At 39.6% G+C, this 13,917-nt stretch overlaps 1 pseudogene; it reads right to left on the minus strand.

Moving 5' to 3' along the window:
* Nucleotides 1-13,917, minus strand: part of LOC108519610 (importin subunit alpha-3-like) — a 34,840-nt pseudogene that overhangs the window by 1,339 nt on the left and 19,584 nt on the right.

The following is a 13,917-nucleotide window of genomic DNA, read 5'->3' on the forward strand; positions in this document are numbered from 1 at the left end:
GTTTGTTTTTTTCTTGTAAATTTGTTTGAGTTCTTTGTAGGTTCTGGATATTAGCCCTTTGTCCGATGAGTAGGTTGCAAAAATTTTCTCCCATTCTGTAGGTTGCCTGTTCACTCTGATGGTAGTTTCTTTTGCTGTGCAGAAGCTCTTTAGTTTAATTAGATCCCATTTGTCAATTTTGGCTTTTGTTGCCATTGGTTTTGGTGTTTTAGTCATGAAGTCCTTGCCCATGCCTATGTCCTGAACGGTATTGCCTACGATTTCTTCTAGGGTTTTTGTGGTTTTAGGTCTAACATTTAAGTCTTTAATCCATCTTGAATTAATTTTTGTATAAGGTGTGACCTCTGAACTTTTCATTGGCCTCCTGTTCCCCAAAGGGTACCCTGCTTCTGCTGGCTTAATGTCTCAGAATTTTGGTGTCATTGTTTTCAGACACCACTTTGTCATCCACTATCTGGCGGGTGGTGGTCTTTTGGATGGTTTGCATGGAGTTATCACGAAGTTTGAAATCCTCACCATCTTCCAGCAGGTGGTGGTTGGTGGCGATCTCCAGCTTGACCTTGATGTTCAGCAGGGCCTCATACTCCTTGGCCTGGCCCTGTCCCTCTGCCTGGGTCTGTGCCAGCTCTGACTCCAGGTGCAGCAGGATCCCACTGAGTTGCTCCATCTGCAGGGTGTAGCGGGCCTCCATCTTCCTCAGGCTGTTCCCCAAGCTGGCCTTTAGATTTCTCATGCAGCCCAGGTTGATGAGACCGGGCTGTATGTCTCATCGACAAGGACTGGACTGTATGTCTCAGCTCCATGAGTGTCATCTCAGCAGCTCCAACCTCAGCAAACTGCGTGGTGACCACTGTGGTGCTCTCTTCAATCTGCTGAGACCAGTACTTGTCCAGCTTCTCTCGGTTCTTCTGAGCCAGCTTGTCATATTGGGCCCGGATGTCTGCCATAATCTTGGTGAGGTCCTGAGATTTGGGGGCATCTACCTCCACAGTCAACCTAGAGCTGGTAATCTGGGCTTGTAGGCTTTTTACTTCTTCTTCATGGTTCTTCTTCATGAAGAGCAGCTCCTCCTTGAGCCCTCGATCTCTGTCTCCAGCTGCAGCTGAGTAACATTGGTGTAATCAATGACCTTGTGGAGCTCATGGATGTCGCTCTCCAGAGACTGGCACATGGTCAGCTCTGTCTCATACTTGACTGTAAAGTCATCAGCAGCAAGATGGGCATTGTCAATCTGTAGAACGATGTGGGCATTGTCCAAGTATTTGTGAAGATCTGAGCCCTCAGATCTTCCTCGATGGTCTTGAAGTAATGGCTCCAGTCTCTTACCTGGAGTCCCTTCTTCTCCAGGGGCTCCCGCATTTTGCTCTCCAGTTACCAATTCTTGATCTCCAGGTTCCTCACTCTGTCTATGTAGGAGGCCAGGAGGTCATTCAGGCTTTGCATGGTCACCTTCTCGTTCTGGATGCCTCCCATTCCTGTCAGACCCCCGGCCAACCCCCAGACAGATCCCTGGACCCTATGCTGCCCTGGAAGCTGATGGAGTGGGACGGGGAGATCTGGGAACCAGAGCCCCTCGTGCGTGCATAGATATTGGCCATGCTGCTCACTGTCCAGGCATCCCAGGGACCGGTAGTTGGTGGAGAAGGTGGAGCAAGTGGTGAAGTTCATGCTCTCTGGGGAGGAGAGTGAGAGGACATGACTCAGGCTTTGCAGATGACCACTTTTGCATCTTTTACAGTCAACAAGTTGCAAAAAGGTGGGATAACATTTTGCTGGATAAGGTAAGCCACTTAATTTCCTTTCACTAATTTTTAAGTTACTTATGGCCCAAGTAGCTTCTTTCTGAATGCCTAAATCCCCTTATCCAAAAGGTGTATTATCACTGGTACAAGATTGGCATCAATTACTGCCTGTACCTGCTGCTGACTTCCTGCAGTGATTTTAGAGAGGAACCATACTGCTTCTTTATTAATTTTCTTGTTGGGATGTGTTAGGAGTGCTGGGAAGTGTGAAAGGGCATCACAGTTCAAAACTACTTGTATTTGCTTATCAGTTCCAGTAACAATGTTGCCCACAGCTCGAAGTGCAGCAGTCTAAACTTTAACTTCCTGGTGGCTGAGGAAGCCAAATGAGGAACGATTCCAGAGTCTGCTACCATCTGCATTTGTTAATTATCAGCATCAGTAAGGTAAGAGAGGATCAAGACTATATCTACCAATATATTTACGTCTGTGTGATGAACTAAAACACAAAGGGCTGGAAGAATCTCCTGAATGGTTGCCATTGGTGGTGGTGGGTCTTTGTGGCAACATAAGTTGACCATAACCCAAGTAACATTTCTTAAGAATGTTATAGGAATAGATGGACTTATGAAGGAAAGTAAAGGTTTCACAACTCCAGGACTTATGACATAATCTCTACACTGGGGCCCATCACCTATGATATTTCCCAATGCCCACACTGTTTGCTCACAGACATTCTGATGGGGTGAATGGAGAAGCCTCAGGAAAAGTGGCACAACATTGGACTGAGCTACTGCTTGAGTTTGTTCAGAAGTTCCACATACAATGTTTGTCAAAGCCCATACAGCTTCAAACTGTGAAGAAGGATTGTCATCTCTTTCAAGACAATGGACTAAAATGGCCAATATTCCAGAATTTTTAAAGTCATCAACTGGTGGATTTCGATCACTGAATAAAAGCTTCCTGGCAGCTTGAACTGCACTTAATTGAATTCGTTGGTTATCACTTGAAGCATTTTGAACAATAGCTTCTAGAGAGTTATTTTGCACTCTATAATCACCATCTATATCAGAGTCTTCACAGATACCTTCATGTGGTACATTCCTTCTCTTTAAGAGATGTTCATCTCTTTTATTCTTCCTTAATTTAACTATGAGCTCTGCGCGATCTGCACCAACTACTGTGCTGCACTGACACTTCCAGGAACCGGGCGCCACCTGAGCTGCTGTGTAAGCAGCACCACCGCTTCCTTCTTCCTCCGCCACTTCCTTCTTCCTCTGCCACTTCCTTCTTCCTCCATTGCGGCCTTCTCCTCTCCCCGCCTCTCTCTCCCACCCTCCCACCAGCTGAGATGGGGAGGCAGCCTCGATCTTGCCACATTTTCTTTATCCAGTCTATCATTGATGGGCATTTGTGTTGGTTCCAAGTCTTTACTATTGTGAATAGTGCCGCACTAAACATACGTGTGCATGTATCTTTATAGTAGAATGATTTACAATCCTTTGGGTATATACCCAGTAATGGGATGGCTGGGTCAAATGGTATTTCTGGTTCTATATCCTTGAGGAATCACCACACTGTCTTCCACGATGGCTGAAGTAGTTTACACTCCCACCAGCAGTGTAGAAGCATTCCTATTTCTCCACATCCTCTCCAGGATCTGTTTCCTGACTTTTAAGTGATCGCCATTCTAACTGGCATGAGATGGTATCTCACTGTGGTTTTGATTTGCATTTCTCTAATGACTAGTGATGATTAGCTTTTTTTTCATATGTTTATTGGCCACATAAATGTCTTCTTTTGAGAAGTGTCTGTTCATAGCCTTCACCCACTTGATTCTATAGTTTTTAATCTCCCTCAGGTGTCCAGTATGGCTTGCGTTCAGTTTGAGAGGCAGAAGTCAGCACCTGAGGAGGCCTCTGGGCTAGCAGTGCTGGTTTTGCACTCAGGTCGTCCGGACCTGATGACTCTATTCCCCTGAGGCTTGCTACAGACTGATGTGTACATCACAGGTGAATTGGTTTGTTTTCAGTGAGAAATATCCCTGGGGGAGGCTGGACACCTGAAAGTTGGCAAATGCTTTCACTTCCCAAAAATTGCTTGGCAGGTATGGAAGCACAGACTCGAGATACAGAAACATAAAGAATTTTGTTTTGTTTGGAGGGCTTTTCTTTAGTCCTCAGACTCCTTTTTTTTTTTTTTTTATTTAAATAATTCAGTTATTTTCCTCCTTAACAGGACTGAACAAACCTTGACAAATTCTTAACGTTTAATTAAAGAGTTAGTTCACATATGCTTTCTTCAGGGTACGCTGATGCCACTAACAAGATAAAAGATTTCGTTAACGTTTCATTAAGACTAAATTATTTTTTCCAGTGCTCTTCCTTTGGTTTTTGATGTGGAGATACAAGCCTTCTGCAGATTGCTGAGGTCATTTGCCATGTGTTGCTTTCAACCAGTTTAACTCTTGGAATTCAGGGATTTCTATCTCCCCATGTACTAACCATAGCCTGTCTTTGCAATATTAATTAAAGTGAATGATAGTATATTTTGTTTTGAAAATTTCACAACACAACCAGCAATAATAAGATACTAAAAACAGGCTAGAAAATATTTGCCTTAGAATGATTGTAAAATGATTTAAAACTTTTATTTGGGAACTCAAATGGTATATTGAAACCTGTTAGAAGATATAATGGAAACAATATTGCACTTGTAAGGGCAAAATAAGCAAAGTGTCAAAACGCAGTACATAAAAACTATAAAATATCCCGAAAAACACAAAAGTGGACTTGATCAAATGGGAATGCATATCAAGCTTTGGATAGAAAGACTAAACATCACAAAGTTGTCAATTGTAAGTTAATCTATAAATGTAATATTATTCCAATAAGAGTATCATCAGTTTCTGTAAAAAGGAACAAAGAAGGAAGAATATACAGGAAAACCCTGAAAAAGAACAATGAGAAGGATACATTCTTTCAGATATTGTTTAAAACGTAGTTAAAATATTCAAAACATATTATAAAGTTGCTATAATTAAAGTAGTGTAGTGTTTGCTCACAGAGAATGGGACAGAATATGGGTGTGGAGAATGTGATACAAGCAGCATCTGAGTTCAGTAGGAGAAAAGATAGAATTTTGTTTATTTTGTTAATTTGAAATAATTTCAAAGTTACCAGAAAAACTTGCAAGAATAGCATAAAGAACCCCCAAATAATCTTTGGCAAGATTTGCCAATTTTAAACATTTTGTCACATTTATTTTATCTCTCTGTCTCTTTCTCTCTCCACACACACACACACACACACACACACACACACACGCACATATTTTATGTAGTTTTGGAACCATTTGAGAATAGTTGTATACATCATGCCCCTTTACCTGTTGATATTTCAGTGTATATTTCCTAAGAGCAAGAATATTCTCATATATATTCACAGTGCAGCAAATTATCAGCTTTGGGACATTGGGACATTCAATATCGACATAGCACTTTAATATACAACCCATATACTAGTTCTGCCAATTCTCCCGACAGTGTCCTTTACAACATTTCCCCCTGCCCCCACAAGTACAATATGGAAACTGGAGCCATATATTGCTTTCATTTGTCATATCTCTTTAGTTGCCTTTCTTTGTCTTTTTCCATTCCTATATTGCTATATTTTGGAAAATGCAGGCCAGATGGCACATCCAGACTATAGAATGTTATTCAACACTAAAAAATGAGCTATCAAGCTGTGAAAAGACATGGGGGAAACTTAAAGGCACATTACTAAGGGAAAGAAGCCAATTTGAATAGGATACATACTGTATGATTCCAAGTATATGGCATTCTAGAAAAGCAAAACTATGGAGACAATAAAAAGATTAGTTGTTGCCATGGATTGAGATGGGGGAGGGATAAATAGAGCACACAGGACTTTTAGAGGAGTGGTAATGCTCTGAATGATACTGCAATGATGAATACATGTCATTATTCATTTGTTCAAGATCATGGAATATAAAACACTAATAAGGTTTGGCTCTGTGTCCACACCCAAATCTCATGTTGACTTGTAATCCCCATGTGTCAGGGGAGGGACCTAGTGGGAGGTAATTGGATCATGGTGGGACAAATTTCCCCCATGCTGTTATGGTGATAGTGATGAAGTTCTCTTGAGATCTCTGATGGTTTAAAAGTATGGCACATTCCCCCTTACTCTCTCTTTCTCTCTCTCCTGCTCCACCTTTGTAAACAGGTAGGTGCTTCCCTTTGCCTTCTGCCATGATTGTAAGTTTCCTGAGGCCTTCCAGTCATGGTTCCTGTTAAGCCTACAGAACTGTGAGTGAATTAAACCTCTTTTCTTTATAAATTACCTAGTCTTAGGTAGCTATTTATAGCAATGTGAGAATGGACTAATGCAAATGCCAAGAGTGAACTCTAATCTAAAAATATGGACTTTGGGTGGTAATGATGTGTCAATGTAGATTCATCTATTCTAACCATGTACCACTCTGAAGGGAGAGGGTCTGTTGATACTAGGGGAGGCTAGGCATGTGTGGGGGCACAGGGTATAAAGAAAATCTCTATACCTCTCTCTCAATTTTGCTGTGAACATAAAATAGCTCTTAAAATAAAGTTTTAATTTTAAAAAATTTTTTTTATTTTGAGAGGGAGTCTCGCTCTGTTGCCCAGGCTGGAGTGCAGTGGCGCAATCTTGGCTCACTGCAAGCTCCGCCTCCCAGGTTCAGGCCATTCTCCTGCCTCAGCCTCCTGAGTAGCTGGGACTACAGGCACCCGCCACCTCACCCGGCTTACTTTTTTTTTTTTTTTAGTAGAGACGGGGTTTCACCATGTTAGCCAGGATGGTCTCAACCTCCTGACCTCGTGATCTGCCTGCCTCAGCCTCCCAAAGTGCTGGGATTACAGGCATGAGCCACCGCGCCTGGCCAAAAATAAAGTTTTTTTAATGTAAAAATATACATGACAGTAATTTTAAAGAATGACCCTCAAGTTTTGGTTTCTATGATGTTTCCTCATGATTAGATTTACTTTTTACTTTATTTTGGTGGGAGATGAAATCCAAAATAGACAAGTATTAGGATAACAGGGTAGCCATGTGGAAAAAGATACACATCAGGATAAATTCTAAAGGTATTTGAGATTTGCCATAAAAATGAACCTATACAATTATCAGATAAAAACATGGATGAATTTCTCTATAACTTTGGAATGAGAAAAAAATTTTATGTTGATTCAAAATATATAAGCAATATAAGTTGATAAACATGGAACAAAAAATTGTTTTTGTGCCCCTGCCCCCCAGATAAAGTAAAACGGCAAGCTGGCACAATATTTGCAACTTCTAGCACAGATAAAGGTTTAATATTCTATTATTTCAAGGGCTTCTAAATACAAAAAGAGACCAGCAATTATACAGAAAAACAAATGACATATTGATAACTCACAGCAATTTAAATAGCCTTTAGAAATGTGAAAGGATAGTCTTATTTATAATAAAAGAAATGTAAATTAAAACTATACTAAGATATAACCTCAGCTATCACGTTGGCAACAATTCAAAAGTTTTACTTTAAATTCTGTCAGTTTGTGGAGAAATAAGTACTCAGGCATTTTGAGTGGGAATGCAAACTATTGCAGACTTTTGACAATATCTAGCAAAATTATGTATGTACTTATTTTTTGGCCAAGCAATTTCACCTCTAGAAATCTATCCTGAAGACAAAAACGAGCTACCCAAATGTGGCACAAAACAATTTGTTAATGTAATGTTTGCAACCAAAAGGTTAGAAACAACCTGTGTCCATAACAGAGGACTGGTTGGATAAATTTTGAAGCAGTCACTCAGTGGAGTGCTATGTAGTTACACAAATAAATGAGGAGCGCTATACAACTAAAACAAGCTATAAAGTAAGTGAGTATGTTTATATACTTTCATGATCACTAGGATATATTGTTAATATATTTTTAAGTGAAAGAAGCAAAGATAAGAAAAGTGATCAAAGAAAGGAATATATATATACACACATATAGTCTAATATAAATTCAAATAATAGGATACTCAAAAATGAAAAAAGTCACTTAAATTATGTTTGAATCTGTAGATTTGACTGTGAAACTATGTATATATTTTATGTAGTTATGAAATAAAGTAAAATTTAAAAACAAATCTATAAAATAGCAAATAAAAAGTAAAACCAATGAATCCAATTGAGTATCAAGTTGATGACATCACCACATCAAGGTCTATTCCAAGAGACTTACAAACCCAATACTTTACAATATATCCCTAGTGGTATATACACTTAAGGACTATAAGGATCCATACAAAATCTAGGCTATGTTACTGTGTTCTTAATAATAGTATTGTTACTCTGAAACTCTTATGCATGTAGATTATAGAACAAAGAGAATAATTACGTAAATGTTTATGGTTAACTAGTATTTTTTAGCATAAGAGAAAAGAGATATAAATATAAAATCAAAGAAGTTAAGTAAAAACCCTATTATTGTACATTTAAATACAAAATATCAGTATTCAGCCTAGGAAACATTGTGGGACCCCCACCCTTATTTAAAAATTATTAGCCAGGTAGGGTGGTGCTGCTCTGGAGGCTGAGGCAAGAGGATCACTTGAGCCTGAGATGTTGAGGCTGCAGCGAGCCATGATAGCACCACTGCACTCCAACTTGGGTGACAGGGTGAGACCCTATCTCAAAAAAAAAAAAACATTGTGTAGGGGCTGGGCACAGTGACTCATGACTGTAATCCTAGCACTTTGGGAAACTGAGGCAGGAGGACTGCTTGAGCCCAGGGGGGTTCAAGGCCAGCCTGGGCAAATTGGAGAAATCCCACCTCTACAAAAATCAAAAAATAGCAGAGTATGGTGGTATGTATCTGTAGCTCTAGCTACTTGGGAGGCTGAAGCAGAAGGATTTCTTGAGGCCAGGAGATAGAGGCTGCAGTGAACCTCATTCACACCACTGCACCCCAGTTTGGGTGACATAGCAAGACTTTATCTCAAAAAGCATATTTTCTAGCTTTGTCTGTTGAGAATCTCAAGAAAAAATGACCAATCCAGTAGCACGGAGAAAGCTAGCCCTCACATTGTGGGTTCTGAATACCTTTTCCAGTGAAAAGAACTAGGGTTCTTTAGATAACTATCTAACTCCAGGTCTGTAATAGAAAATGTACAAGATGAGCCTGAAACATATTATAGCATAAAGCAAGGGATTAATTAAAGAATATGGGATCCTGAGAAAAGAACTCAAGAGACAACTTGAAGAGATTGTCATTGGTTAAAAATGGGACAATTTGAGCACCAATAAATGGTAAACTAATAACTGAAATAAATCAAATTATACAAAATGCTTTAAAATTCATGAGTTCATAATGATACTTAGAAATAAAAACAAAAAATCCTTTTGAGGATGCTAGGGAACTAACTCATTGTTTTGAAAAGTGATAAAGGGAAATAATTGACAATTTTATCTTCTTTTCTTCACAAGCCATATCTCAGGATAATCAAATAGCTGATGATGAAACATATCTCTTTAATTATTCATAACAGAAAAAGAAAGGATAGATGGAGAAAATCACCATTTTGCAATCATTAATGAGACAATCCAGGAAGATCTTCAATGGCTACTAACATCACAAAAAGAGAGACAACCAGATATAAAGTGCCCCCTGATCCCCATGTTTAACCACTCATGAAGTATCTTGTCAGAAAGTCAGACCTGAATGTAATCAAGCTTCTATACATAACAAATAGTTTTCAGGAAAAAACAGGGGAGGAGGGACATATTAAATGACACCACAAAGATACAGCCAGCAAAATCCTGTATGTGAACAATTACTCAGGAAAAAAGCCTGGTTTCTTCAATGACAAATTGTGTATGTGTGTGTGTGTGGGGGGGCAGGTAGGCAGAGATAGGGGAAGAAAGAACACTATAGATTGAGATGTGAGACGTGTCAGTTGCAATACACGGATTTTGATTTGAACAAACAATGAAAAATATGAGACAGGGAAGTTTGATTACTGACTGGATATCTGTTGGTGTTGCAGAATTATTTTTCAGTTTTTATTTATGTTAATGGCCATGTTAAAAAAGAGCCCTTATCCTTCAAAGATGCAGTTGGAAATAGTTACAGATTGAAATATTTACAGATGAGATTATGTGATGTCTGAGATTTGCCTTAGGGAAGCCAGTATTGGCAGAGGGGAGTGTGCAAGGTTTGAGAAGAAATGTGTTTGGCCATTATTTGATAATTGTTGAAGCTAGGTAATAAATGAAAAGTTCATTGTATTAGTCTCCCTATTTTTGCTCATGTTTGGTGTTTTCTATTAAAAAAGGGGAATACTGAGAGATAAGACTTTCTTTCATCCTAGTTAAACTAGGGAATAAACTGACCTTTTAAAAAATTATTAAATGGGAAGCTTAACTGATATTTTGGAATTTTCAAAGTACAATGAAGAGGGCAGGTATATCCCTAGAAACTACACCATAGGTCTTCTTGGAGGTGTGACATGTTCTTGATGACTTCTAGTTCATTTTTGCTAAAATGTGTTCCCTCTAGGACACTGAGAGGAGTGCTTGTGATTTCGGATCTGAGATCAGCTCTTGCAACTCTTTCCCGTAGGGCTGCACCAACAGAGTGTGCAGAGTTGAGGGGCTCTGCTGTGTGTTGTCTGTTAACTCTGAGTGCGAAGGCTGTGCAACTCTCTTTGGTTCCTTTCCAAAAGTATTTCTGACTCCCCAAGTGCAGAATGGGGGTCAGGTGGACCTCTTATCAGGAGCCATGCTGAGATCTCCATCTCATTTTGCTCAGTGAGACTGTCAACTGGAATTGTTTTCCTGAAGGGAAAAGTGTATTTCCTTTTACTATTGCCAGAGCCAGTTGTTCCCACCAATGGTATTTTAATTGCATACCAAGCAGCCGTCTACATATTTTGTTGCCCAACATGTCTAAATTTGTCACAAAATGATTCCAGTGTATTTTCCTTTTTGAGCAATGAAATAGGGTATTTTAAAGGAGGATGTGTTGTACAGATATATATCAGGGTGAGGTCCCTAATTGGCTGGAATTTGATACAATGAGTAACTTATTTTGACATAAAAAATGAAATGTCTTGAAATGGTACGGTCTCTTCTTTCACACATTTGGAAGCAATATTAAGATTACAGGATGTATAAATCATTGCTATGGTACAGTTGAGAAAATTTGTCAACTTTAGACTATTTCTGTTTTGACGATATAGTCTAGAAATAAAACTGGGTATATTTGTCTTGCCCCATTTTATTACCTATTCCCATGGGTATCTGTGGGCATATTCCCACAAATAGAGGTTCTCAAAATGTCCTCTGGGCCTGACTTAACTTGAGAAATAAGGCTCAAAGCTATTGGATTATCATTGGGGTTGGGGCCAGGGATCTAGTTCAGAACCAGCATCCAGATCTTTTCCATACTTGCCCTGGTTAAATATGTTGATGTTGGCCTATGCTTGCCAGTTGCTCTGTCACTCTGTCACACATTCAGAGCTTTTTAACCTGAGCACGTATGTCCAGAAGGTGCAATTAATGTCAAATGCAGGACAATGGCCTGACCCAAGTGTGTGAGTGGTGACGTGGCAACACCTAGTGTCTTGATTTGAGGTCAGAGTTGAGCCTGATGAAGTGTCTGGAATTCCATTCTGAGCCCATGTAATTTCTGGATTTTCTGGCTTAAATGCATCATTTCATCTTGGAGAAGGAATATTTAGAAAGAAATCTTCATTTATTTTTAAACACTGTGTCATCGAGATGGGACAAACACATCATCAAATTGATTCAAAATTTGATTAAAAAACCAAAACAAAACAGAATTTTATAGTTGAAAGTAATTAAATTGATATAAATTAGCACATTCATTTATTCATGTACAGAGTGGAGGCTCTGACACTTTTCAACATTGGGCCAAGTGTAGGGAAACTGTGAGGAAGACAGTTTCTCTCTTCAAAGAATTATTACCATAGGAAACCTAACAGAGATACAGCCGCACCTTTGGTGTTCATGGTTTTGACTCTTCTCCTGTTATCCTCAAGACCTGACATGAAGCCATTTAGAATTTTGCAGAGGGACAGAGCATGGTGTGTGGAGGTGGGGGGGGGGGTCACAGAAGTGACTGCACTCTGCAGACTCTTCCTCCACCCCTATACATACACACTAGTCATGTTAGAACTCAGTTTTGTTATTATCTACTCCAGTACAAATTTTATAGTGGACAATCTATTATATTTGGGGCTTTGGGGGTATTTGAAGATTTCAGGAATGCAAAGCTGGGAGTAGGACAGGTAAGGGCACTGCAGCAGCTGGTAGGAAGATCACTGATCCTGCCTGGGTGGGTCAGAGAAGGCCCTGTGGAAGACAAAATGCTCATGCTAAGCCCTGGAGAACTGACAGGATTGGGCCAGGGAAATACACAGTAGGCAGTCACTGAATACCTGGAATGAATTTTGAAATCCATGCAGAGGAAACAGCATATTGAGAGAACCAGAGGGTGAACAGCATGGCAAATTTTGGAAGAGAGTAAGTAGTTCAGCCATTCAACACTTGATAAATATTTATTGAGCATCTACTATGTGCTGGATTCTGTTGTAGGGATTGGAGATATAATGGTGAACAACATAGTAAAGCTCCTGTTTTTACAGAGCTTGCGGAGAAGAACTGTACTAAACTAAGTAAACAAGAAAATTTCAGACAGATAGAATTATAAGAGGATGTGCCAGAGTGATTAGGAGTAAAGCTAATAACTTACTGGCTATTAAGTATTATTAAAAGCCATGACTTTTACATTAAAAAGTGATTATTTATTTGGAGGACTGAATGTCTAATTATATTTTAGAGGAACTTTTATGTTATGGCAGAAGAGTTCTTTTGGCTGTCCCTCAAATTGCCAAAAGTAAGACTGATCTTGCCCATGGGAATGAGTGGGAGCATAGGCAGGTGATAAGAGGAAAGAAGGTGTCAAAGAAAGGAAGAAGAGGGAGAGAGTGGTAGAAAGAGTGAGTAAAAAGATCACAGTGCATATTGTGGAGTGGATTATTAATAATAACTGCTGGTGTTTTTCTGAGTGCTCATGATTAGCCAGGCACTGTGCTAAGTGAATTAGATCTATTAATTCACCTTATTTTCAGCACAACGCTGTGAGGTAGTTACTATTATCATCTTCAGTTTATGGGTAAGAAAACTGAGATGGACTATGCAAAAAATTGAAACTGGACCCCTTCATTATACCATATACAAAAATCAACTCAAGGTGGATTAAAAACTTAAATGTAAAACTGAGAACTATAAAAACCCTGGAAGACAGCCTAGGCAACACTATTCTGGACATAGGACCTGGCAAAGATTTCATGACAAGGACTCCAAAAACAATTGCAACAAAACAAAATTGACCAGTGGGACTTAACTAAAAAGCTTCTACCCAGTGAAAGAAACTATCAACAGAGTAAACAGACAACCTACAGAATGGGAGAAAATATTTGCAAACTATGCATCCGACAAAGGTCTAAAATCCAGAATCTATAAGAAACTAAAACAAATTTACAAACAAAACACAACCCCATTAAAAAGAGGGCAAAGGTGCTGGGCATGGTGGCTCACGCCTGTAATCCCAGCACTTTGGGAGGCTGAGATAGGCAGATCACGAGGTCAGGAGATAGAGACCCTCCTGGCTAACACGGTGAAACCCCGTCTCTACTAAAAATACAAAAAATTAGCTAGGCATGGTGGCGGGCACCTGTAGTCCGAGCTACTCGGGAGGCTGAGGCAGGAGAATGGCGTGAACCTGGGAGGTGGAGCTTTCAGTGAGCCGAGATTATGCCACTGTACTCTAGCCTGGACAACAGAGCGAGACTGTCTAAAAAAAAATAAAATAAAAAAGAGGGCAGAGGACATGTACACTTCTCAAAAGACACACACGTGGCCAACAAGCATATGAAAAAATGTTCAACATCACTAATCAGAGAAATGCAAATCGAAGCCACAATGAGGTACCATCTCACACCAGTCAGAATGGCTATTAATAAAAAGTCAAAAACAGATACTGGCGAGGTTGCAGAGAAAAGAGAAAAAATGCTGCTGGCAGGAATGTAAATTAGTTCAACCATCATGCAAAGCAGTT

Source organism: Rhinopithecus bieti, unplaced genomic scaffold (assembly GCF_001698545.2).
Source record: "Rhinopithecus bieti isolate Rb0 unplaced genomic scaffold, ASM169854v2 scaffold_48948, whole genome shotgun sequence".
In the NCBI taxonomy this organism is placed as follows: Eukaryota; Metazoa; Chordata; class Mammalia; order Primates; family Cercopithecidae; genus Rhinopithecus; species Rhinopithecus bieti.